General features: G+C 41.3%; 1 protein-coding gene across 16 annotated transcripts in view; it reads right to left on the reverse strand.

The window, feature by feature from the left end:
• LPP (LIM domain containing preferred translocation partner in lipoma) overlaps nt 1-24,730 on the reverse strand; it is a 669,728-nt gene that overhangs the window by 284,264 nt on the left and 360,734 nt on the right. The window contains exon 1 of one of the 16 annotated variants that reach the window (XM_053221078.1): nt 7,815-16,026. The exons of the other annotated variants lie outside the window; for them this stretch is intronic. The gene's annotated coding sequence lies outside the window, so the exon portion shown is untranslated. Of the gene's footprint in view, nt 1-7,814; nt 16,027-24,730 lie in introns of those variants that run through there. 16 annotated transcript variants of the gene reach the window in all.

Below are 24,730 nucleotides of genomic sequence, written 5' to 3' on the forward strand. Positions count from 1 at the left end.
TACATAAGGAATATCACAGATATTTTCAGATTAAGTTTACACAACTAGAAAGTACTGGCATAGAGAGAGAGGAGAATGAGAGAGAGAGAGCTGGATGAGTGTACCTTACAATGAGAGGACGGACCACTTTGCAGTTGATAAAAAGGTTCTCGCTTATTTCTGCACAACTCAATATTTTCACCCAATATTACTGTTCCATGTTTCTTATGGGAAATGAGGCTCAAAGATACCAACTACACTGGTTAAGGTCGCCAAACCAGTAAGTGGTGGGCTAGAAAGAACTTCAGTGACTGTCTTAAAACAGATTATTTTACAGGTGGCAACGCTAACACAGAATCTATAATGTTCTGTGAAGACGTGTGATTCTCTTGATCATTTTGAATTTCTGCTTCTGGAAATCTGCTCACTGGTGACAGAGATTCTGATGGAAATATCACCCCTTCCGGGGTACACAGTAAGATGCAGCCCCCTCCCCTCCCTGACTCCTATCACTCTAGACAGGATATGCCTACAATAGTTTTTTTTTTCCAGACAAAAATAGCTCTGACTTTAGGACTCCAAGTGTTCAGATTCAGTGTTTTTAACCTGTTTTGTTATCTGAGATAGAGAAGATGGACCTTAAAGGCACTACCACACAAAGAAAAGGACACTGGACAGCAAGGTAGGAACCTTACTCAAAAGTCATCATCACTGAAGAGTCCTGCAAAGGAGCAAGTCATGTCTTCTGTGCTTTTCCATGTGGAAGGAACTAAGGCAACATTGTATCAGCCTACCAGCTACCATGGCAGGGAGTGAGCTAACAACTAAGATGAAAAATGTCATTTCCTCTAAGCTGATGCCTTTGGACTGAGCAGTGCCTATGCTCGTTTCATTCTATTTAAATTCTGTATATTTAAAGGAAGCTTACCAATTGGTTTGAACCAAAGCAAATCCTTGGTCCATCAGAAGTCTGTAAAAGCCAAAAAATATGAAAGGGCTGTGACTTTTTCTGAACCACGCTGGGGATAAATCAATGGCCTGAAGCAGAATAAACAACAACAACCACAAAACACTGCAACAGCGACCAGGAGCCTCAACTGTTCAGATCAGGGCCCCCATCAACAGACTGTTGTTGTGGGGCTCGGGACGGCTATTCAGAGGGCAGGCAGAATTCAGTCAGGCTTCTTTCCATGCACTTCCACGCATCTCCAGCCATGGCTTGAAAGCCAGCGGTCCACAAAGGTAATCCCAGGTTATCCTCCAAATCCAGTCCATAAACCAAATAACCCATTTCGTTTGGTGTGGTTTGGTCCGGTAGAGTAGAAGAGAATGACCCCCAAGTGGTCCTCACAGGCAAGAACTGATGAGAAACCATTTCTCAGCATCCTTCAGTCAAGAAGTCCCCATCATCAGCAACGCTAATTTAATAAAACCGGAGCGATGGTGCTATAATTGGATTGCCATTATAGCTAGTGGGTTTCCAGGGTAACTGTGTTCTTGCCACAGATAAAATCCACCTCGCAGCACAAAGATTAAGGGTTTGGGAAAAGTCGGCATCAAACAAGAGGTCAAGAATCCCAGCTAAAGAGGACTATATCCAAAGCAAATTGGTTAAAGTGGCCTACGTTCGAAACCCCAGCCCTGCCACGTCTTAGCTGTATGATTTCGGAAAAACACATTTCACTTCTCTGGGCCTCGTTTCTTCTTCTGTGAAAAGAGCATCATGATGGTATCTGCCTCCAAAGTTTGTTATAAGGATGAAACAGGTAATTTAAACAGTAACTGGTACATGTTAAACCCTGACTAAATCTTTAAAAAAAAAGGGGGGGGGGGAGGGGATATTTCAAGTGCCCCTAAACCTAGATAGTCCAGAAGCCCGGAAAACTAGGAAACTAACTTTTATGTTTGTTGGTTGGTTGGCTTACACATGTGTAGGGACAGTACCCTGAAAGCTTGTGAAGAGAGCCCGAAATGGCTTATAAAATCAGGTTGCCTTGTGCTTGTGGTCATGTTATTACTGCCCCCACGGGCCTGACTTCTGGGAATGGGCCGCCTTGTCAGAGGCAATTCGGCGAGTCTTAATTGAGGAGGGACACAGCTTTTCAGGCCACAAATTAAGGATCGGGAAATCATCGTTGCTCAGGGTGTAACAGCTAACTGGAATGTTTCCTAGCCATAAATACAGCAGGCCCATTTAGCATGTTTCCCCTCGGGGGAAAGACTCAGCCGCTGCAAAAGTAACAGTTTATGAAGAAAAAGGGGGAATTTTCCTTTTGAGTGAAAAACAAGACCAGCAACAAAAATGAGCACTATAAAAAGGTTTTTGAATGTACGAATTTCAGGGTGCGTGGGGGAGGTGGATAAACTTCGTGAGATCTAGTACTATTAAAGAGGGATTTGAAAGGTGAAGAGCAAGAATTATCTTCAGCCGGAAAACCCATCACGTTGGGTCATCTGTCCCCCTCCCCCCACCTCCCTGCCCCCAGCTCCCCCCGCAAGGAGAAATTCAGCTGACCAAGAAGAAACCCCTCATAGGAGCCTGTGCCCACACTCGCAAAACAACTTCCAGGCAGCAAACAGCAAAGCGGTGAGGAAGATGAAGTTTGAGAGCAAGAACATGCGCGCACACACACACAAAAGTTTCTGTTGTCCTAAGATTAAATGCTGAGGCAGGAAGAGATACTATTCTTGAATCAAGTGAGAAAAGATGGCAAAGCGCGATATTAAAATGCAGCACCCTGGAATAAGTTTGCCTCTATAAAAACTGTTATGTTCTGTATGTGATTTAAATTAATGCCTATATTTGTTGGAGATAAAATTAAAATGAAGATAAACGGTGCCAACATATAGCGTGTTCGCCGGAGCAATAAATAAGGCAGTGAAAGGTACTTTACATTTCAGTCACATGTATCTGAACGGGGAGCTCAAAGCATTTGAGGAACATTTGTTAATTAAATGCTATACTAGGTTTGCGAGGCACTCAGACGGTTCATATCCACGTCTTTCAAAAAGAAGACAGGGAGGTTCAATGACCTGGGGCCCTTCCGGATGTTGCTGACGTGGAAGGTCCAGGGTCCAGAAGGCAGCAGGCTTTCCAGTTTAGTGGTTTCTCGGCCTGATGGAAGGGCCCAAAGCGCAGAGCTATGCTGTCTCCTGACAGACCTCGGATGTCCAGCCTTCTCTATCAACCACCCGAGTGGCAGGCAAGATTATAGTTTTAGCAAGGGAGAAAGGCAATCATTTTACAATAATGCATTAACAACAAATCTCTCCTTCCCCCCCCTTACCTTGCAAGAGTGTCCCAGGGATGATTAAATACTGTCACATCATTTATCCTCTGCTTGAAAACTTGTCTAAAGTATTGATTAGTGATGTCCTCTCTTACGTTGATCTCTTCAACCCTGTCCTCCACATGTCCTGTCAGAGCCTCCCAGCACCCAGCTGCTGGTAGCTGGTCACCGGCTTTCTGTTTCTTGAACCCCATTCTTCATTCCACAAACCCACAGAACCCAGTCTGCGCTCAGAGGTCTGCTGGATAGGAGGCCAGATTAGCTTATGAAGCTAAATCACCTAATACTTGGGGATACTGGGTTCACTATAATCTTTGACGTTTACATATGTTTGAATTCCCCAAATAGAAAGTTCGAAGAAGTCAAAGCGGGGTGCGTTCCCAGAAACCCAGGAAGCCCATCGATGGAGACAATGCTCCTGTCTTGAGCTACTAGGAAAGTGTGCTGTCCAGTTTAGGGCCTCTGGCTTCTGAAGGTGAGGCTGTAAATGAAACACAGAAGTCACTTGTGTGACGGGTCATGTTAGGCTGATCCAGGTGAAATTTTAGGGAGTCTTAGAGATCACCTAGTCGACGCCTGTGTTTTTTAGAGCAGAAAAATTTTCAACTGTATTTGTATCTTCCTTTTAAACTTCCCAGTTAAGAAAACACATTCAAGTCCATTATAGTTTGATACACATATCAATGCGATAGATGCAGAATCCCTGTTCTGCCTCTTCTCCACGGGTTAGTAGTCTACCTCTTTGTGCCTGGGTTTCTCACCTGTACCATGGAGATCATGAGCTTGCCTACCTTCATGAGGGGCTAAAGGACTCTACATATGTAAAGTACTTACAACAGTGCCTGGTATATAGGACACAATCATTGACTGTTAACCATTATTCTTATTCCTGATGCAACAGACATCAATGCTGCTCTCTGAATTGGTCCTGCTCTCTGCTGTCTGGCACCCTTATGGCTAAGTGGAACCATATGAATCATTGCGGCTAATGAGCTGTGAGTGGAAGTCCACTTGTGTGACTTACAGGCCAGGGCATGCATTTGCCAGGTCAAGATCCTCAGAGCTCTTTTACTCTGGGGTGGGGGCCAGCAATGTCAGAGATGGTGCCCATTCCTTCATCCTGCAAGGAAGCCCTTCTGACCCACTATGAACAAGTAGCACAAGAAATGAACCTTTGTTTTAAGCATTGGGATTTCGGAGTATTTGCTGCCACGGCTTGGACTACCTTACCTGATACCTCTTACTTTGGTTTACAAAATACTTTCACTTCTATTATTCACATTTAACTCTCGTAATCAAAAGAAGAGTGCAGCATGGATGCATCGGGCAGACGTGAATTTCAGCCCAACCAGTGCAATCCTCACCAAACGGACTGAGGCAGTCATGCTGATATAGCTACAAGTCAGGGGCTTGAGACTTCTGGTCAACCCAAGGTGTCCCTTAAACACACACTCCTCCAATTCAAAGACTTTAGGGCTCTTAACGTCAACAACGTACCTACCACATTAACCTTAACCCAAACACTAATTAGAACTACTAACATTTACTGAGTACTTACTATGATATGCCATCAAAAAAGATGCCACTGGTCATAAAATGTACCATCAGTTACTGCAGCAGCAGAAACCAACCAACAAACAACCCACTACTACAGAAATGATGACACAGTGTTTTATTATTACTTAGAATTTTTATCGTATGCTTAAAGAAATGTCTTAAAATTATTTATACATACTACGTCTTTTATTCTGTGTCATCCACTACTTATACACAATGAAAAATATAAGTGAAACAAATTGGAAGCATTCCTAAAGCTTCTTCCTATTCAGTTTAACTCTTTCAATCACTTTGCAACTGAAGATCATGGGAGTTCCATGTCTGTCTGTTTGTTTGCTTCCATAATGCCGTCATCTCTCAGCCAACAAGAGCAATGACCAAAGACACTGGTCTCCAGGATTTTCTTCCAAGTAAGTGCCCATGTGCATGTGTGACAATGTCAATGATGCCATAATTGCTATCTCAGTAACAGCACTTTGTTAGAAATGTTCAAGATGTGCATGAATATGGGACTTAAGTTGATGAGCGATAAGCATGTTAGAGGCACAGTGCTTAACTATCCACACGTACTGTAGTTATACTTCGTAACAACAGCATGAGGTAGGCTCTGTATGATTACAACCATTTTGACATCAGAAACTGAGGTCCTTCTGGAGATTGCTGCTTGCTGAAGGACACATAGGCAGTGAGAGGAGGATCTAAGGTTTTCCATCGAAGGTAGCTGACACCTTTAAAACAACTGCTTTCAGCAAATATGGGGTCAGGCTTCTCATAACAGCAATTAGATTAGTTCGCTTTTTGTTTGATGAAAATGGGGGCACAAGAATTACAAACTCAAAGGAAAGTGTTCAAAGATTTAAGTCTCTTAAAGTTTACATATTGGGCTTCTTATTTTGTTTAAAGCAAACCAAAGGGAAATTGACCCTTGTATTACTGCCAACTCCTTTCGATATAAATAGACAACTTAGCAGATGTCTGGGCCTCCTTTAAGTTATCTTGAAATAATTATTGGTAGGATCTGCAGACAGGCCTATCTTTTGAAAATACTGGCATATATGTGCAGTGAACTCAGACATACAACATCCGTATGCACACAAACCTACATGGGATAAGCTCTTCGAACACATTTTCAACACATCTAGTTTTACTGGTGTCTATGTTTCTGCATGGACATTATCTTTGGAAAGGCAAAGATATCATCACTATTAAATATGAAGACCTAACGTATGCTTGATTCTCATGGAGCATGAAATTAGACTCAATCTATGGCCAGAGGGGAAAACCTTACTGAACAACTATAACAGTTGCTTTTTTTTTTTTTTTTTAACAGTTCTTTATCTCTTCTCCTATTTTAAGGACAGTTAGCACAACTGAACAATTACTTAGGAGGTACAATACAGAGCTTTGAGCGTAGCTCTTTATACACTTATCAAATGAGTATTATAATTTGCTATAATTCTCCCTCCTGATTATATACAGTAGCTATTTCGTTCTCTAAATAATATCTTATACATTTTTTTTAGAAGTTGGTTAAATTGCTTAGGAGAATATTAGGCTCAGTTTCTTTGAAGGGTAATATAGTGGGAGTGACTGTATAATTATCTCTACCGGGCTCTCACCCACTATACAATGTCGTCTACTACATCGATTGCTTTCCTGTTGAGAACTCTAGTTAATCCTACTAACGAACACACAGGAAAATGAGGCAGGCGGGTTTTATTTTTAACTCGGGACTGGGAGAATAAGAGAAAGAAATACTAAGATTGATCAAATCTGGTGCATTTGCAATTTTTATTTTAAGCCATTTTAGATGCATGTGCTACCAAATAGGTACAGTAATTCGGGAATTACCATTACTTGTGTACCAGTGTCTTATCTGGTAATCTCTGCCTGAGACCAACTATCCTCTAAGCCACTCCACAGCTGGGCTCCTCTGTGCCTGGCAATTACTACTCTATTCTGGGTGGGGAGTTTTATTATATTTTAAATTGATGTGGATTTTATTCTCAAAATGCTAAGCATTCCAAATGCTTCATACATACTAGATTTTTAGAAACAATCCAATGGCTTCCAGCAGAAAGAAGTTTAACACACGTCTTTCAATAAATGCACCAGGATTTCTAGAAGAATTCCATTTTTCACTGTCATTCAAGAATCTGACCATATGTCTGTCTCCCTGAAAGACAGAGAGTTCAAGGGCATGGTCTGTGGGTGTCTTACTTCTGTGCGCATGATCAGTGACTGACACAGGAACTGGCAATTGTACCCTTCTCTGCCCCAAATTATGACTAGATTACACTAATTGCATGCAGTTACTCAAAACTAGAAGTACAAACTTTTATACACCTAGATTAGTGAATCAGACTATCATAGTGCTATTATTCAAAACAAACCATCACTAAACTGAAGTCCTAGTCATTTAAAGACATTACCACCAAAGTCCATTTGGGGTTACCGTAGGGTTGGAAGTAAGAACAGAGATTGACTACAAATAGGTACGCGATTTCTCTTTGGAGTGAAAGAAACGTCCTAAAATTAGATTGGGTAATCGTTACAAAATCAAGGAAGCATTGAGTTGCAACAAAACAAAACAAAACCCTCTGCCCAAACTTCACAAACGCAACTACTGTTGGTATTTTTGATTGGTTATTAGGTCCTCAATTCAAATGTTCAGATTGGGAGCTAGACCATATTGGCTAAAATGCCATCTCTGCACCTTGCTAGTTTAGCAAGTTATATCTCTCTGGGACACAATCTCATCTGTAAAATGGAGGGAAAGAATAGGTCACCTCACTGAGTGGTGAGGAGAATCAAACAGTAACATAGTAAGTTTTCAATGTCTACTGGTTATCATCCCATGTGTTTTACTTAATTTTAATTTCTTAATATTGAAAATGATCCATCTCTGGTGCAAGGGGTAATTGACAGGTAGAACTCCTACAAAATACTAGCTAGTTAAGCACTATCCTAAATAATCCTGTGACTTACCTCTGAGTTTCATTCACAATCCAGGGCTCCTCCAATAGAAGGATATCCAGAACTCTCTTTCTAGAGCACACTTCTAATTTCTTCTCTGAAACCTTCAGTGCTCCAGTCTTCTCCCAAACTGCTACCCCTAACAGCCCCAGCTGCCAGCACAGTAAAGAGCCCAATGTACAAATTCATGGCATTGCACAGAATCCAAGTTGTCCTGCCGATCCTCACCAATGTATTCTTTGTACTATATTCTTTCTCTGTTCCACATACTTCATTCTCCAAGTACATCCAGTTCCTTACCAAGCTGCAAACACCCTTCTTTTACACACATTTATTGTTGCAATTATAGTTCCTTTTGCCTGGACTACCTGTAGTCTGTTTCAAAAACTCCTAGAAACCCTTTGTGACCTAACTCAAATGTCACATCCTCTTCCTGGCCTCACCCTTCTCTGTGACCTCATAGTAAGACATACACAGCTCCATGTAAGCACACATCAACACTCTCTCTCCCCTTCAGGGCCAGCAGAAACTGTCCTTCCCACACTTCCCCCCATGCTGTAACCTTACCAAGCTCTTATGGTTTACCTAGGTTTTACCTCTCTCTCTTTCCTCTTCCAGAAGCCCCCTGCGTTTGCTTTCCCTGTGCCATCAACCTAGAAAACTCCCACAGGTTTCTCAGACCTCTGTTTGGAGATGACCACCTCTCAGAAACCTCCCAAGGTCCACCAAGACCAGGTTTTCATTATCTGCCCCATGAGCTTCCAGAGTACCCTTTGCTGATCCTGAATATCAGTCTCTAACATCATATGGACAATTGTCTATTGAGGGACATTCTGTGAGAGGCTAGGTTTTATATAACTGTTGTTAGTCCCTAACTCCAGCACCTAGAGAGTCTTTGGTGTATGGCAGATACTCAATGCATATTTGTTGAGTGAATGTACTGATTATCTCCTTCAGAAATAATTTCAGTCTGTGAATTATATGGTAAGTGAAATCTAAAAAAAAAAAAAAAAACTGTTATAAGAAAATTCTGAGTTACCAAGTTCACCTCCCAGTTGCTGGAAAAAGGTCTTACATGTTTGCATTCTTATTATGGAGCCTGGTACACACAAAATGCTCAATTATATTTGCTGAAATTTCATAAAAGTGAAATGTTTTGCCAGATTCTGAGCCACTGAACACTTTCTACCAATGACCAATTTCTATGATGCTCCTCAGTAGATAAATTGATAGTGACATTATAAATCACAGAGCTGGAAAATTCATTTATTTCAACTTCCACATTTTATAAATAAAAAAAGTTGGGTTCAGTAAAAAAGTAAATTACGCATGATTATGCAGATAGGATCCCCAAAGACTACCTCCACCTAAATTAATGTCATTAAAGGTGTCTGACTTAGAAAGATTTATGTCACAGCTGAAGCCAGATTTAGAGTTATGACTATGAACTATGCAGGCACCAAATACTGGAAATAAAAGTTGGAAATAAATTTGGACATAAATAGATTACCAGTGTGTGTGTGTGTGTGTGTGTGTGTGTGTGTGTGTGTGTGTGTATACATATATATGTGTGTGATTAGATTAAACAGGTGTTGCTAATCATGAAAAGAGGCATAAATAAACTCTTGGCTTGACATGAGTCATCATTTGATGGGCTATTTCAAGAGAGAATTGATATTTCTAAATGGCTGACACCACGAGAGGCAATACTAAAGAACCACAGAAGTAGAAAATAATCACTAATGATTTCTTTTATGGAACAAATCCATAGACTATGAAGAGTTACAACTTAAGGATTCATAGTATTGGAAATTTCCACTTGGAAGATTTTAAGCCTTTAAAAACCCTCCAAAATTGACACCTAGGAGTAAGTATGTGACTCAACTAGCTATCGGTAGAACTGTAGGATAATTGGAAAACTGACTAGGAAAAATCATATCTCCGTTCTTCAGCATACTCATGTAGAAAAGAAAACATACCGTGTGCTCACTTCTCTCTCTTCAGAATGCAAGAACGTCCCTAAAGTACCCCCAAAGCACAAGCTTATAAAGGTATGGTAAAGAACACCCGGATTCTTTGCTCCTCAGAGAGAAAACTCAGCATAGGTAATCTGAAGCCTAAAATCACAAGTATCTATCTCCCGTCATAGGACTGAAGGCATCTATTCCCATGGCCCACCTTGGCTCGTTCTAGTTCTTTAAAGATTCAAGCTCCTTCCTGCTTCTTCATTGTTCTGCAGGAGAGAGGTCTCAGTTTCATGCTGAGGTGTCATTTCAGAAGTCAGCTCCTCTGAGAAGCATTACCTGATCCTCCCAGCAAACGTTATTCCATATACCCCGCATCTGCCCCTTTTATTCTATTTCACTCCCTGACTTTGCTTACTGACTTACTGTTTATGTCTTTACATTCCCCTAGCTTCTCTTCGGGCATTTCAGTTCAGCCAGAGAAAGAAGCTCCCCGGCCTTGGTTATCCCTCAACCCTAGTACTCAAAGTTCATACAACATAGTAGGACTCGGACGTGATGGATGAAGAATACATAAAACAGCCTGAGTTTATAACCTAGATCTGTTGTTTACCAGTTGTGAAGTCACCGGTAACTCTTCCAGGCCCTATTTACTTGACCAAAGACCAAGAATTCTAAGTATATCTGTCTCATACTGCACACATCTCTAAGGTTAGGAGCCAATATAAGCCACAAATATGGTATTCAGAAAATGATAAAAGTATCACTCTACAAGACCTATTGTATGCCAGGCTCTGTTCTAATAAGCACTGTACACATGCAGTATGATGCCTTTGTCCATAAGATTCACTATTTTTTACCACCAAGACAGACATAGTTGGTGCCAGTTAATCTGTAACGCAATGATTTCTCATCATATCGATTATGGGATGCATTTCAATCTCAAAGAAATTAATGGGGGGAAAAGGTGCTTCAAAGACTAGAATACAGTTTTACACATTTAATACTCCTCTAACCAACCTATGAGATAGGCCCTATTACCATCTTTGTGTTACAGATGTGGAAACTGAGGCACAGAGAGGTTAAGCGACATATGCAAGGTTACAGGAGTTTTAATGATAACGAGGAAAGATGAACAGGGACTCAGAAAACTGCAGCTTCAACTCTCCAGAAAGTACCAAGCATTGGGTTCACTTCTCTAAACAGTACAACTGAACCAGGAAATTCTCCTCCCTGAAGTGTATGGTGCTGTGACTTCTAACAATTCTCATGGCGAAGTATTATGAAAATAAAAGTAGAAAGGGAGCAGTTTTAGACACTGAACTTCCAGTTTCCCTAATTTGCATCCTCTTTGCATTTATATAACTCAGTTTTTACCAGACCAATTTGCACTCATTTAGATTTTGCTTTTAAGTTTTCTTAATCCTTTCGTTTATCTGTTTTCTGTATTCATAAAGACACTGAAAGCTATTCTGGAGATGATAGTCTATTTGTGTTTAGATCTACTTTCTGCCCTTCTCCACTCCCCACTCTCCTTGCTCTGAGCTTAGTAGGCATTAAATAAATGTTGCTGACTAATTAAAAGCAAAAAGAGACCTGATTTGGCATCGTATCTCACGGCATGATATTAAAAAAACTCCATAACTCAAGCATATATTATCGTCAGCTTCCCGAATATGATTAGTGGCAATCTTGGTGTAATTTACATAAAGAGAGAGCATGACTTTTTGAGCCCAGCAGAAAAACCCAGGAATGTGGTATGTATGGCAATAGGAAGGAAGCCAAAACACAGACAATACTTTCAGAGATGTGACTGTGATATCACCAAAATCTGATCATTGAATAGCTATTAAAGCTAACATATGAAATATGACCCAGATTCAAAAGGCACCATCACCATCAAGGCTCATTTTCAAAACAATATTCTTTTACATATAAAACGACTCAAAGCACAGAAAAGTTGTTTGTGGAGTCCTGCTCCTCCATGTGAAAATCAAGATGCGTGATATTCCAAAACTCCCATGAGATTCTAACATACTTATTATTAGCAGAAGCAATCAAGACATAAGCCCCTTATAATCATATAAGGGAAGAATGAAAAGAAACACAATTCTATAATTTTCTAATTGTTCTTCATCAGAGATCTTGGCTAGTGGAGAAGTCACCAAGAATATAAAGTTAAATCTTATTAATCCTTTTGCATCATATGGAAAGTTCTATTAACTACATTACAAAAGCTCCCATTCTCGCATACAGGTTAAGAACTACTCCATAACTGCTTTGTCTCTAAACCCTGGGCCTCGGTATATAATCTCCCACCCACACCACCTTTTAGTAGCAGGTAGAAATGACTTGCATACTCTGGCCAACAGCTTTGTCCATATCTGCAAAAGTTTGGAAGTTTGTGAGTAAAGGAACTTCCATATGTTTTCCAACAATACATTTTTATTTCTATTTGATTCCTCGAATTCTTTCTCCCCAACCCTAAGACACAATATACACTTGACAACATATTTATGAACAAATAAAAATACTACTCAGGATTTTAAGAGAGCTATTAGAAATACTAGCTTTGAATGAACAGAATAGAATAAAACCTTTTAAAAGTTATCAAAGCTCTAATAATATCCCATAATTGCTTTCTAATGGGCACATTGCTATATCAATTCTGTTTACCAGATATTTGTACAGTATGATGCATTTGTGCGTATTGCTATTTCATCCTATGGGATGCTGGTGTTTTGAAGGAATGTTTACTTGGGCAGGAGCTCACTTGCCCTATACGCATAGGTTTATTTGTGTATGGAGGGCCACCTGTGAGGAACCTGGCATTTGATGTTATGGTACAAGCAATGTAGAAGTGTCCAGGAAGCCAGTTCCTCCTGTGAGGATTTTACTTTATGAGTTTTAATCAAACCTCTTTGGCTGTTAGCTTTATAACCTGTAAAAAAGGCAAGTACAAAAAAAGTGTCCTTATCTACCTTAAAGAGTCATTACGGTGTGAACATTACTTGAAATATAAATCTTTACTGATGATGGTGATTTCCTTTATTCATCGCGACTTATGGGAAATTTTCCACGTTAGATGCCAACTAAATTTCACAAAGACTGCACATCAGAAAGCATTCCTCCTAACGCCTGGATTGGCCAAAATGGTTTTACAAAATCACCTGAAAATCTGTCAAAGTTGGCACATCTTATTGCAGATAAAGGAACAAGGTTGTGATGTGATACCAACATTGGAGGCAAGCCCACACGAGCTTTTGTTTATATGTGAACACTGGGAGTAATCACGTGGCCCACACTGTCTTTCAGTGAACATAAGCCTGGCGGGGGTGGCACCCAACAGTGGTATAGAATTGTTATTCTTTTGAAGGTATAGTGGAAACTAAGTACCAGCGGAACATGGATCTAGAGCCAAGGATGAGGCACTAGAAAAAGGAGAAGAACACAGCCCTACCTTAAAGAATTTGTGAACTTGGAAACCTTGGGACAGAAATCCTATCTCCCATATTCAGTTGACCCTGACTTCATAACCACTCCTCCCTTGCAATCCCACTGACCGTTCATGTCTACTCTAAGATCCCCCCAGACAGCTACATCCCAGACCTCACCTGCACATATCGCCTCACTTGCATTTGCACAGAATGTGTCCTCCTTTTAGTCATTTGCTTTTGGCCATCTGGAGTCTCTTTGCCTTTACAAAACATCACCTTTATCTAGTCCCTGAAGCCTATTTGGTTATAACAGGCTGGAGGCTAGGCCCACATATCAACACCTTGAATACTACTATCATTAAATGCAAGGGAGATGTTCTTCCCCTGCTCTAAAGTTTTCCATGGGGAGGGATCTTCCATGGAGAAATATTTATAAAGCTGTTCGTCCCTCACACATTCCTCTCCTGATGAGAAGCTTACTGAGGAGTCAGCCCAGTGACTTAACTGATTGCCGACTTTGAGGACAGAAATAGGGCACGTATGGTTCAGCTCCTTTCCAACCTCCATTCAGAATCGTTGCCTACACAAGAGCATGCTTTTCTCTGCTTTTCCAGACTCCAAATTGTTTGTGGCTAGGGCAGTCCCACCTCAGGAGAGGCTTGCAGGTGGCCAGTGCTGACCACTGTCAGGAGGGCAAACCTATGGAGTAATTTCTCTTGACCTCAAACCTACACAGTCACCCAAGGCACTTTTATCAGCCCCCGGACTGACAGTTTGGTCTCCATCTGCCTGACTCGGCTGTTTGTCAATGGCTTCTTGAACATGGGTCGAGAGGAGGGGGACTGTTTGCTGTGTCCCTTGAAGTCACAACAATGAATGCTCACCCAGCCTTTCTGCTGACCTTTATCTTGCAGTCAGTGGCAATGGTTTTTGTTTATCTCTTTTTGGTAGCTCTGGGTTGGTACACACTCTTACATAAAAGGTACATAAAAGGTTGTGTCTCTACCACGTCCACAGCTCTGTTTGAGGTAACAGCTTCAAAAGGGCGTCTGTCTGTTTAAAAGAAATACATTTCCCACAGGTCTGTAACAGGTAATTCTGAATTCTGGCCACAATTAATTGGATGAGAGACTGAACCAAAACCAGCAACAGGAGATGTGCTGGAGGAAGAACTCCTTCCCAATTTTTATTGGAGAAGAACCAGCTACAATTAAGGGGCCTTATTGTTTGGAACATCTGAAGGCAAGGCGCAGCAGGCTGGTAGCAGAAATGGAATGGACGGGAAACCAGAGACACACAGAGTAGCATGAAGAAGCTCCAAGGAAGGAGAGGACGTTAGGGAGCGAAAATCATAGTGCCCTGTCCAGAAGGACGCTACCCAGGAGCAGCAACTGGAAAGAGAAAGAAAACCTGAGAGGATCTAAGCCCTAGGAATGGAGACCCAGTGGATAAGGAAACACCGGGGGTTTACTTTTGAGGGATGACAAAATCAGCTATTGTTATGTCCTCAGCGATATTCTCACTTTCCATGTGGCTGCGTTGTCTGGCTGTGGACATGGTGGTTGGACTTCCTTCCTTCTCTTTGTATCCTTACCATAAATTTTCATAATCTAAAGTCAATTGAGGTAACTAACTCTGAGCACTTCTTGGCTTCCTGCAACCTGAAAGAACCTCACTGAAACAGACCCGAGGAGCTATTTCTTTATTTTAAAAGAACTTAGACAAACATGATTCTAACCATACTGGCATATCATGGTTTAAAAAACATAACCAAGCCTGGGGTGCCTGGGTGGCTCAGTTGGTTGAGCGTCTCTTAGTTTCAGCTCAGGTCATGCTCTTACCAGGTTGATGAGTTTGAGTTCCACAGTGGGCTCCGTGCTGAGAGTGTGGAGGCTGTTTGGGATTCCATCCCTCTCTCACTCTCTTTCTCTCTCTCCCTGCCCCTGCCCCCATCAGCTTTTACATGCTTTCTTTCTCAAAAATAAATAAACTTAAAAAAATATTAAAAATAAAAAGAAACAAAAAGAAAAAATAAGGTCTTTTAACACAATGAAAAGGAAAATGGAATAAAGAGAGTGAGACTTTATTTTTCATGTCTGCTTTCAATCTTGTAAAAACCACATGAACCATTCAGATTAGCTCTCGTCTCTTCCATGCCACATTTTCAAATTTTAGCCCCTTTTGATTGCCTCCCGTACAAAACAGCAAGGAAAGGTTGTAAGAGGCAGGAGGCTTGGGAGGTAGAATTAACTCTCTGGACCTTGAGATCATATAGTCAGTACAGAAGGTTTAATCATATATCTTTCAAGCCTGATTATGCAACACCCTTGTTTCTGAACAAAGAATAAGCTAAAGGTATTTTTTAGTGCATTACACTATTCGTATTTTTAATTACAGTAGATATTTTTTTATTACTGTATTAAATACCTTATTCTAGCTCAGTGAAGTGTGTGGCTGTTTTAAGTAAATAAAACTGTCACAAGAATACCTTATTCTTCCTCCATGGTGAGGGCCTGTATCCAAACCGCAGAGCCATGGAAAATAACCTTCCCAACATTTACTCTCCTGGCCACAAGTATCTGTTGAAAGAAGTGTCTGCATTGGTCTGAACAACACATCCCCAAGCAACTAAGTGGAAGGACAGGTTGCTAACATGAGCTAATATGAGGATTCTAAAACATGGCGGGGGGAGCTGAGACTTACTTTTGATAAACCTCAAAAAAAACAAAAAAACAAAAAAAAACAAGCAGTTCCAGTTTCGGATGCCTAATTCTAGCTTCACACAAATGCAAAGATACACATGCGAGGAAACCCACCTTAATATTTACAATAAAGGGATGCCTACCCTCAATGCCCTTCAGTAGAAGAAGCACATGATGGTACGCCCATACTATGGAGTACGGGCTAGGTGTTAAAAACAGTATGTGCAATCCCCATTTACTGGCATGAAAAGATCTAGAATCAAAAGTAAAGTGAAGCTAATATCATAACACTTATGTTTAAAATAAATGTGACCTATATAGTCATACCCATAGCTGTGTGTATTTACGTACTTGTTAAAAGACTGGAAAGATGCATAACAAACCGAAACACTGATTACGAAAAAACTACGGAGTCAGTGAAGGGTGTGCAGCAGAAATAAACAAGAGTGCGTACTGAGAGAACACTTTAAGTTCTAGTCTACATACTCCTGATTGGTGGAATATGTTGTGATGAGTATTTATTCACATACTCCATCCATGTATGTGTTTCGGTAAAGTTAAGGAGCTGGATGCCTCCACCGTACTGCACACGTGTGTGAGTGGTGGGCCAGCACTGATCAGTGGAGGGATCACTGGGTTCGAAATCAATAGGACCAAGAATGAGACCCCTTTCTGCCCCTTTAGAAGTACAATTTGGGGCAACTCACTCAACATTGTGTGTAATGCTGAGACAACAGTTCCTGGCCATGCAAACTCACAGACTTGCCGGGAGGGTAGAATAAGATGGACATAAACCCACTCTATAAGGTGGGAAGCACTCTATAAATCTCAACTACAACTACCATTATTGTTCACATTATCTGCCCTCTTAAATTTCCTTGGAGAGAAATAGATAAGTTTGTGACAATAGATAATTTATTTCAAACTCCTCCATTTGAACCACGTTGTTTTATCCTGTCTCCTTTCACTAAGGTCTGGAATTAAAACAAACATCAAATGAGGCTGTAGGATTTTATTTTATCTGTCACATCCTGCTGTCATTAAACACACTTGAGATGAGTGGGTTTAGTTCAAATAAAACTGCTTCTTTCCCAAACGCAACAAACATGGAGCGGGCAGAAAAGGAAGACTGCACTTGAATTGTGTTCAGAAGCACCACACGTTGCATTTCAAGGAGATCCATCTGGCAGGCTAACACGGTAATAAGTTCTTTTAATTGTCAGGTCACTTAGATTACAGATCCAGGCTGTCAATTTTTCCATTGCGGTTTTTTTTTTTTTTTTTTGATTTTGGTAGCTCATTAAAAAAAAAAAAAAAAAGTCTCCTAGTTATCCTGTATGAGAAAAACTACCATCTTCCTTCCTAGGAATTTAGGCAGCAATTCAATGCAACAAGCATTTACTCCTGCGCATCAACCATGGTGGAAATGAGCTCTGTGTTAGAAATTCAAGAAAGAATATATAAAAAACCTTGTCTTGCAGCAAGTCACAGCCAGTAGGGGAGATTAACTCTTACAACCCAAAATGATACCCTTAATGGGAGCAAAGGTTCTGGTACACCTGACGTTCCCCGTCTTTTTTAAGGGATTCCTCCTCAAATGTATAAATCTACGTAATCTTAGCAGGGTTAGCTGCTTGCTAAAGTAAAAAGAGCAAGAGTCAGGACACCCTGAAAAGGGGCACGGATATATGTGTGTGCATGCGTGTGCAGTACACATTGTGGAGACCCTCCAAACTCAGGTCGATCCGCTCTTCTATACAGCCTCATATCCACCTGCTCACCTCCATGCCTTATAAATTCTCAGCCATGCCCCATTCTCATCAAAACTTGTACTTTCAAACTGCCATATCATTACTCATACACAGTTTCCTCTTCTGGATGTCTCCCTCCTCCAAACATCTCTTACACTTCCATTATATTGCGCATGGTCGGTACTCCATAAATAGGTGTGGAATAAGTAAAGCCTCCTAACTTTACATGCAATAAGCATTTCCCTGCAAAATGAAAAGAATAAACGATAGTATTCCAATAAACTAGGAAGGAGACCAATATGCTGGAGAATTTACCAACCACTGGAGTTGAAAAGAACCTTAGAAATGATCTAGTTTGGTCCTTCATAAGAGATGAACTAGGGGCGCCTGGGGGGCTTAGTCGGTTAAGCGTCCGACTTCGGCTCAGGTCATGATCTCGCGGTTTGTGAGTTTGAGCCCTGTGTCGGGCTCTGTGATGACAGCTCAGAGCCTGGAGCCTGCTTTGGATTCTGTGTCTCCCTCTCTCTCTGCCCCTCCCCTGCTCATGCTCTGTCTCTCCCTCTCTCTCAAAACTAAATACACATTAAAAAATAAAAATAAAAAAAAAAGAGATGAACTAGATGTTCAGAGAAGTGAAGTGATATTCCAAAGTGAAATATTTAACTAGTGGAAGAGGTGGCTTTGGAATCTGCTCTTCTGACTTGCCCAGTGCTCTCTCTACACCGTGCTGTTCTCTTACATTTTTGAGTGATAGGGACATGTACGGAGAAGCTCAGTGGATTAGTAAAGGTAGATGGCATTGCATTCAAAGGAAGGGAAAAAAATCACGGGTGCTTTTTACAACAAGTGCACTTTCTTTTATAGCGATTGATTCCTGAGACCATGTCCAAAAAAATGTACATTCAGGGACTGAGTGGACCTCTCCTGCCAATCACAATGAAGAAATGTGCACGGCTAAGCTCTGAAGAAGCCAATGGCAACAGTGAATTTCTACACTGAGTAAAATGTTCTTGGAGCTTAAGAAGGAATTTAAGGTTAGGAATATATTAGAAAGGGACACAAATGCAGATCTTGTAGGCTGAAGAAAATGCTCCCAAGTCTCATCTCATTCTTCTGCATGGAAAGACAGATTCGCTTAGGTACTAATGAGCACACAGACTTTCTAACTCAGGCTGGGAGTCCCATTTACATTCAGAAGAAAGGCCAGGGCGTTAGACCAGAAGAAGGATGCTGTTTGAAATCCAGGGTATGCTGCACCTGCTATAGGACTCTGGAGCAAATCATTTCATCTCTCGGCCTGTTTCCTCATCTCTAAAATGTACCTAAGAATCCCCATCTCCAGGAGCTTTTGTGAGAGTTCAATGCTAATGAATAAATGAAGGAACTTTGCAAATGTTAAGATATTAAGTTCAAGTACTGAATTGACATTATCAAGAAGGAAGCTCAGACTTGAAGGGCCTCTAGATCAGCCAGGCTCAGAAATGTTACCTGGTTACTACTTCAGGAGTAACAATGGGAATGTACAAACATTGAATCACATAAAAGGAAGAAAACAGAAATGGATGCCCTCAATACTGAGTGTCCAATAACCCGAGGCAGAAATGAATGACCCCAATCTATGCAATTCTGGAGAGACTTAAGGGATAGGACTATCATTTAAATATAGAGGAAGGTTTTGGGGGGCCTGGGTGGCTCAGTCCATTAAGGGCCTGACTCTTGGTTTCGGCTCAGGTTATGATCTCATGGTTCATGGGTTCAAGCCCTACATTGGGCTCTGTGCTGACAGCATGGAGCCTGCTTGGGATTTTCCCCTCTCCCTCTCTCTCTGTCCCTCCTCTGCTTGTTCATTCTTTATCTCTCAAAATAAATAAATAAACTTAACATACATACATACATACAAACATACATAAGCTGAACTGGAAAGGATCTGGAAAGATGACTGCAGGCCATTTTCCTCTCCTTAACAATGCAGTGGAAGACCCTCTGGGGCTGGCATAGCACAGAGAAAAATCAGGTAAAGAAAGAGACCCCCAGCTATCCACAAGAAGGGAAGTAAACCCATACCTAGTAAGGGCCAGTCCCGGGGCTGAATGCCATCTATGCATTCTCTCTCATAAGTCTAGCCATGTCATAACATAAATGTAACTATTCTTTCCCCTTTTTTTAAGTTTATTTATTTATTTTGAGAGAGATAGAGATAGCGCCAAGTGGGGCAGAGGCAGAGAGAGAATCTCAAGCAGGCTCCGCACTGCCAGCTGTGGAGCCTGATGCAGGGCTTGAACTCACGAACTGTGAGATCATGACCTGAGCCGAAACCAAGAGTTGGTCGCTTAACCGACTGAGCCACCCAGGTGCCCCATAACCGTTCCTCCCTTACTGATGAGAAAATTAGGATCTTAGAGAAATGAAACATCTCTCCAGCATTCACAGAGCTGCTGAGTGGTAGATGGAGAATCCAGGTCCCAGATAGCAGAGTGAGAACACGAGCCCGTTCTGTTCGGCCAGATGAACACCCACACCAGCCCCAGCAGCCTGGGAGGTGGTATAGGTCTCAGGCGCTGGAAGTAGAAGGTCAGTAGAGCTGCGGTGTGGACAGCTGGCATTCAAAGGAGAAAGTGGTTTGGGCAACAGTGTTGCATTCACATTTTCTGAAGTGAGTTTATGTGAGGTAAGTGGTTTTATTTTTTTCTGATGAGAAATTGGGGGATTCTGGGTACCTTTTCAAAGCACAAATATTTCTCTTTGTGGCACCAGCATGGCAAAAGAATAATGAAATATGCATGAACATAAATATGAACGGTGTGGGTGACGAGTCAGAATGACTCGAACAAAGAGGCTAATAAGCGGCTTTGTTTCCCAGGTCTGAGTGAAATAGTTGATTCTGTGAACACAGGCATACAAGAATGAAAACAACACATTCTCATGGCTTTTCCCTACTAGACACAACTCTACACACTGCAGCTCCAGGCTTCATAGAACTGAAGCTCTTATTATACCATCATCCTTAACTCATAAAAATCAAATTGTATTACTCCGTTATCCTAATGTTCTAAGTCTTTCTCGCTTGGTGCATATTTCACATATCATTTTACACCCTAATGAGATCCTGAATAGGTTACATTACATATACATCTGATAGAATATTTAGGACTCAATTTTCACCATCACTGAACAGCTTTATGCAATTCATATATTCAAAAGTGTGTGAATAATCAGGTACTTGTGATCATGATGGCGGGCCAATTAAGAGCTGAAGGTTGGGCCATATGTCATCGGAAGGAATTACTCTTCAACCCCAGCCTAGAATTCCAGGTGGGATGGAAGTGCTGGCAATTAACTACTTCAGCTCCCTCGTGTGGTATCGGGGGAGACTAAGGCCCAGAAAGGGACGGGTGGAAGGACACACAGCTAGACAGAGGCAGCGTATGTACAAGAACCCAGATGTTTTGTTTCCTAGTCTCCATAATACCTTCTTTGTCTCCCATTTGAGACAAAGTCAAGATCTTTGTTTTATCAACAACTCCTCTTTTCCCCCATGAATTCAGAACAGAACAAAGGCACTGCTCCTCTGAGAAAAGCAGAGTCATGTACACACGTCTTCTCAGTAGCAGAAAGTTAATCAAAAGTAGTCAGTGTGACCCATTGTACTTTATATCACTGAATTCATTTTTGACATTTGAAGAACCTATGGTTTTATTTTGCTTTTATTTAGAACAGCAAGTGGGAGGTAAAAATGTCAAAATAACTAGGGCCTCGCAGTTCTGGTAAATCTATTCACTGGATTGTTTTAAAGACTGTTGAGGGTTTAATTTTTTTCCCCCTAATTGCCTTCATTTGTTCAGCAGACATTCCCCGATTGCCTAACCCATACCAAGTCCTATTGTGTCGGATGCAATGGAAGATCCAGAGACGGAAGCACACACGAACCTACTCCCCACAAGTAACAGGGTTCCTGTCTTACCAGAGAAGGGGAATGCACACAGCTGATCTTAACTGTAATAGAGCACAGGATGTGGCAAGTGCCCGAAGAAATGTGTACATCAAGTCACATGGGGTGGGAGGCAAGTTCCAAGGATGACAGTGCCAGGTAGACAGTGATGATGAGCTATTATAGGTAGCTTTAAATTACGAGCTAGAAATTACAGAGTCCACTGGAGATGTGTGCAATAGGAGAAACTACGAGCTCGGTAAAGTGTACCACTATCGGATGTCAAGATGAGATATGGAGATACAGGTTTCCATCTTGATGCTTTTAGTATATAACAGTTTACCCCAAATAAAGAAGTCAGTTTAACAGAAAGTCTTGTGTTTCTACAGAAGAACCAAAGAACTAAGAGGCAGACAAGAAACTTACTGGCCGGGAGCGGAGGTGATATTTTGTCTGAGTGTCTGGTGGGAGTAAACACGCACCTGTACGCACATACCTGACTAGCTTTCTGCTCAAGAATATTGACGGGGATTGAAAGGGCACACTTGCTGTGATGAGCACCGAGTGTTGTATGAACATGTGGAATCACTAAATTGTAGACATGAAATTAACAGTAACACTGTATGTTAACTAATTGGAATTTAAATAAGAATTTTTTAAAAAGGTATTGATGATATCCACTCCTTATTGGTTTGTGGGATCTTGCACAAATCAGTTCACTTTTCTGCACATGTTTGAGAATCCCTAACATGAAGTACTGACATCGGGCTCTCTCAGTTCTCATGTCCTCTGTTGTTTTGCTTATTGCATACATACATGCAGAAAAGAGAACACCAAACCATCACGAACCCATTCTCCACACTTTACTAAATTGTGGCATCAGCAACAATAGAATAAGCCTTCTACAAGTCTCTGGCTTCCCTCTGATTCTTCTTGACTCTTATCCTTATTCAGGTAAACATGTTAGCCAAGGTCCTTTGAACGGGGCACAGGCCACCGGTGTTCTGAGGAAGGACAGGTCAGTGGGAACTATGTTAGAGCCTTTTCAGTAGCAACCCACTACTCCTCAAAAAGCAAACTGAGGAGTTGAACATACCACTTTACCACCTAGACTGCATGCTATGTGAAAAAGCCAAGAAACACCTGTTGCCATTTTGCGAACTGGTAAAGGAAGGCACAGGAATTAGACCAGATGTTCGCTCCCAGTATCTCCTTCCGTCGAGGGACACAGCTCTTAAAAATACAACACCGGCTGCTGAAGTTGTTGCCACTTCACTCCTCCTGGCCCAGGGTTGCTTTAGATTTAAAAAACATGTTTCCAGAATCCAACAAACACAGTTTTTGCTATAGTTCGGATCTGTGAAGAGTTATCTTTACTCATGTATTTCAAAGAAGAGAAAGGAAACAAACATCAACCTCCTCCTCCCATTCTTTTACAACTCATGAAGACACTTTTAAAATAAAGACCCCATTATTTGAGCTTCTGGAACTATGAAAGGGAGAAATCCAAAATGAAGGCCTTATTTTATTCTTAGGTACTAGAAAGAGAAAGAATGTGTAGTTGCCATAGAGGTACCCACCACAGAACAAGACCAACGCCACAGTTCAACTGAACTGAATAATAGCTCGGGGCCCCTTACAGGAGTGAGAAAAGTACAAGGGTTTACTTGTGCAATAACCTGTAAAGGGAGGGGATGGTAGATTAAAAAGACACTGAAGAATTCTAAGAAATTAAAATGCGTTTGTAAGACTCCAGCAATTAGGACTCTACGTCAGCATTACCACATTGCATATTGGAATGACCCTGCATGTGACACCCTGATCAGTCACCAGGACATTCAGAAACCATTTTAATCAAGCCTAAAGTGCCAGATCTGCCAAGCCCTGCATTAAGTTTTGAGGTATGGGCAGGATATGGCTTCTCAGGGAACTCGATCTAGAAGACAGAACTAGTAGATTACAATGTGGTCAACTCATGTAATGATTGTGAAAATGCCCCCAAGAAAAGCAAAGAAAGAAAGAACATAAAATAGGCCAACCATTCAGGTGCAACTCTAGAGAGATATGTGATTTTTAGGATAAGAAGAAAACATAAGGCAGGTTCATTTTCATTAAATTTTACTGATTGTTCTATTCTTAATCATAAGACCTACCATTTATTGGCCATTTGCTATGTCAAAGATACTGTGCTAAGCATTTATCTCATCCAACCTTCCCAATAGCGCTATGAAGTGGAGATCATTTCCTCTCTCAAAAAATAAGCATAGAGGAAGGTCAAATAAGTTGTGTAAGCTTAAAAAGTAAAGATATGGAGCCAGGATTGTAACTCCGGAGCCCTTGCATCTAACCATTATTTAGTGTGGGTTCCACCCGGACAAAGGAAAAGTACATCAGGTATGAGCCAGAAGCTCGACACAGCAGTGAGACCTGTTTGTATCAAGGCAAACCCCACAAAAGACCTCACTAAATCCAGTGATCCACTTCTCAGTCCTCCTAGCATCTGATCCCACAGAGAACCTGCTCACTTACTCAGTCTCGAAGCAGTTTTTTTCACTCTGTGTCTGGACAGCACCGTCCCTTGATTCTCCCCCTACCTAATGTCCCTGTTCATGACATCCTTTAATGGTTCCTCTGTCTCTCTCTGAGACATCAAACTACTGGCCCGGCCTTAATCCATCGCCTCAGGTGATGCTACTCAGTGTCAAGGTTTTCAATTCATATCCATTGACTCTTAAATCTATATTAAATCAAGATTTTGCCCTGGGGCCCCAGAGACAAATATACAACTGTCTACTCAACCATTACTTGCATGTCTAAGAGCTCAAATGTACCACACCCGAAACCAAATTCCGGATCACCCCTGCTCTTCAGAAAAATCAAACACAAAACTGATTCTCTTGCTGTCCTCCTGGCATCTCACTAATTGCCACGTCCATTCTTCTAGTAGCTTAGGCTAGAAACCCAGCAGTCATTCTTGCCTCTTCTTCTGCTCTCGTATTCTACATCTACCCTGTCCACAGAGCTTGTTGAGCACTACCATCCAAATGTATCCAGAATCCCACTACTGCTTAGCACCTGCCCCGTACCTACAACCAGCCATCATGTCTCGTGTCGATTACCACTGCAGCCAACTTTCTACTCGCACA

The sequence above is a fragment of the Acinonyx jubatus genome, chromosome C2, assembly GCF_027475565.1.
Source record: "Acinonyx jubatus isolate Ajub_Pintada_27869175 chromosome C2, VMU_Ajub_asm_v1.0, whole genome shotgun sequence".
Taxonomy (NCBI): domain Eukaryota; kingdom Metazoa; phylum Chordata; class Mammalia; order Carnivora; family Felidae; genus Acinonyx; species Acinonyx jubatus.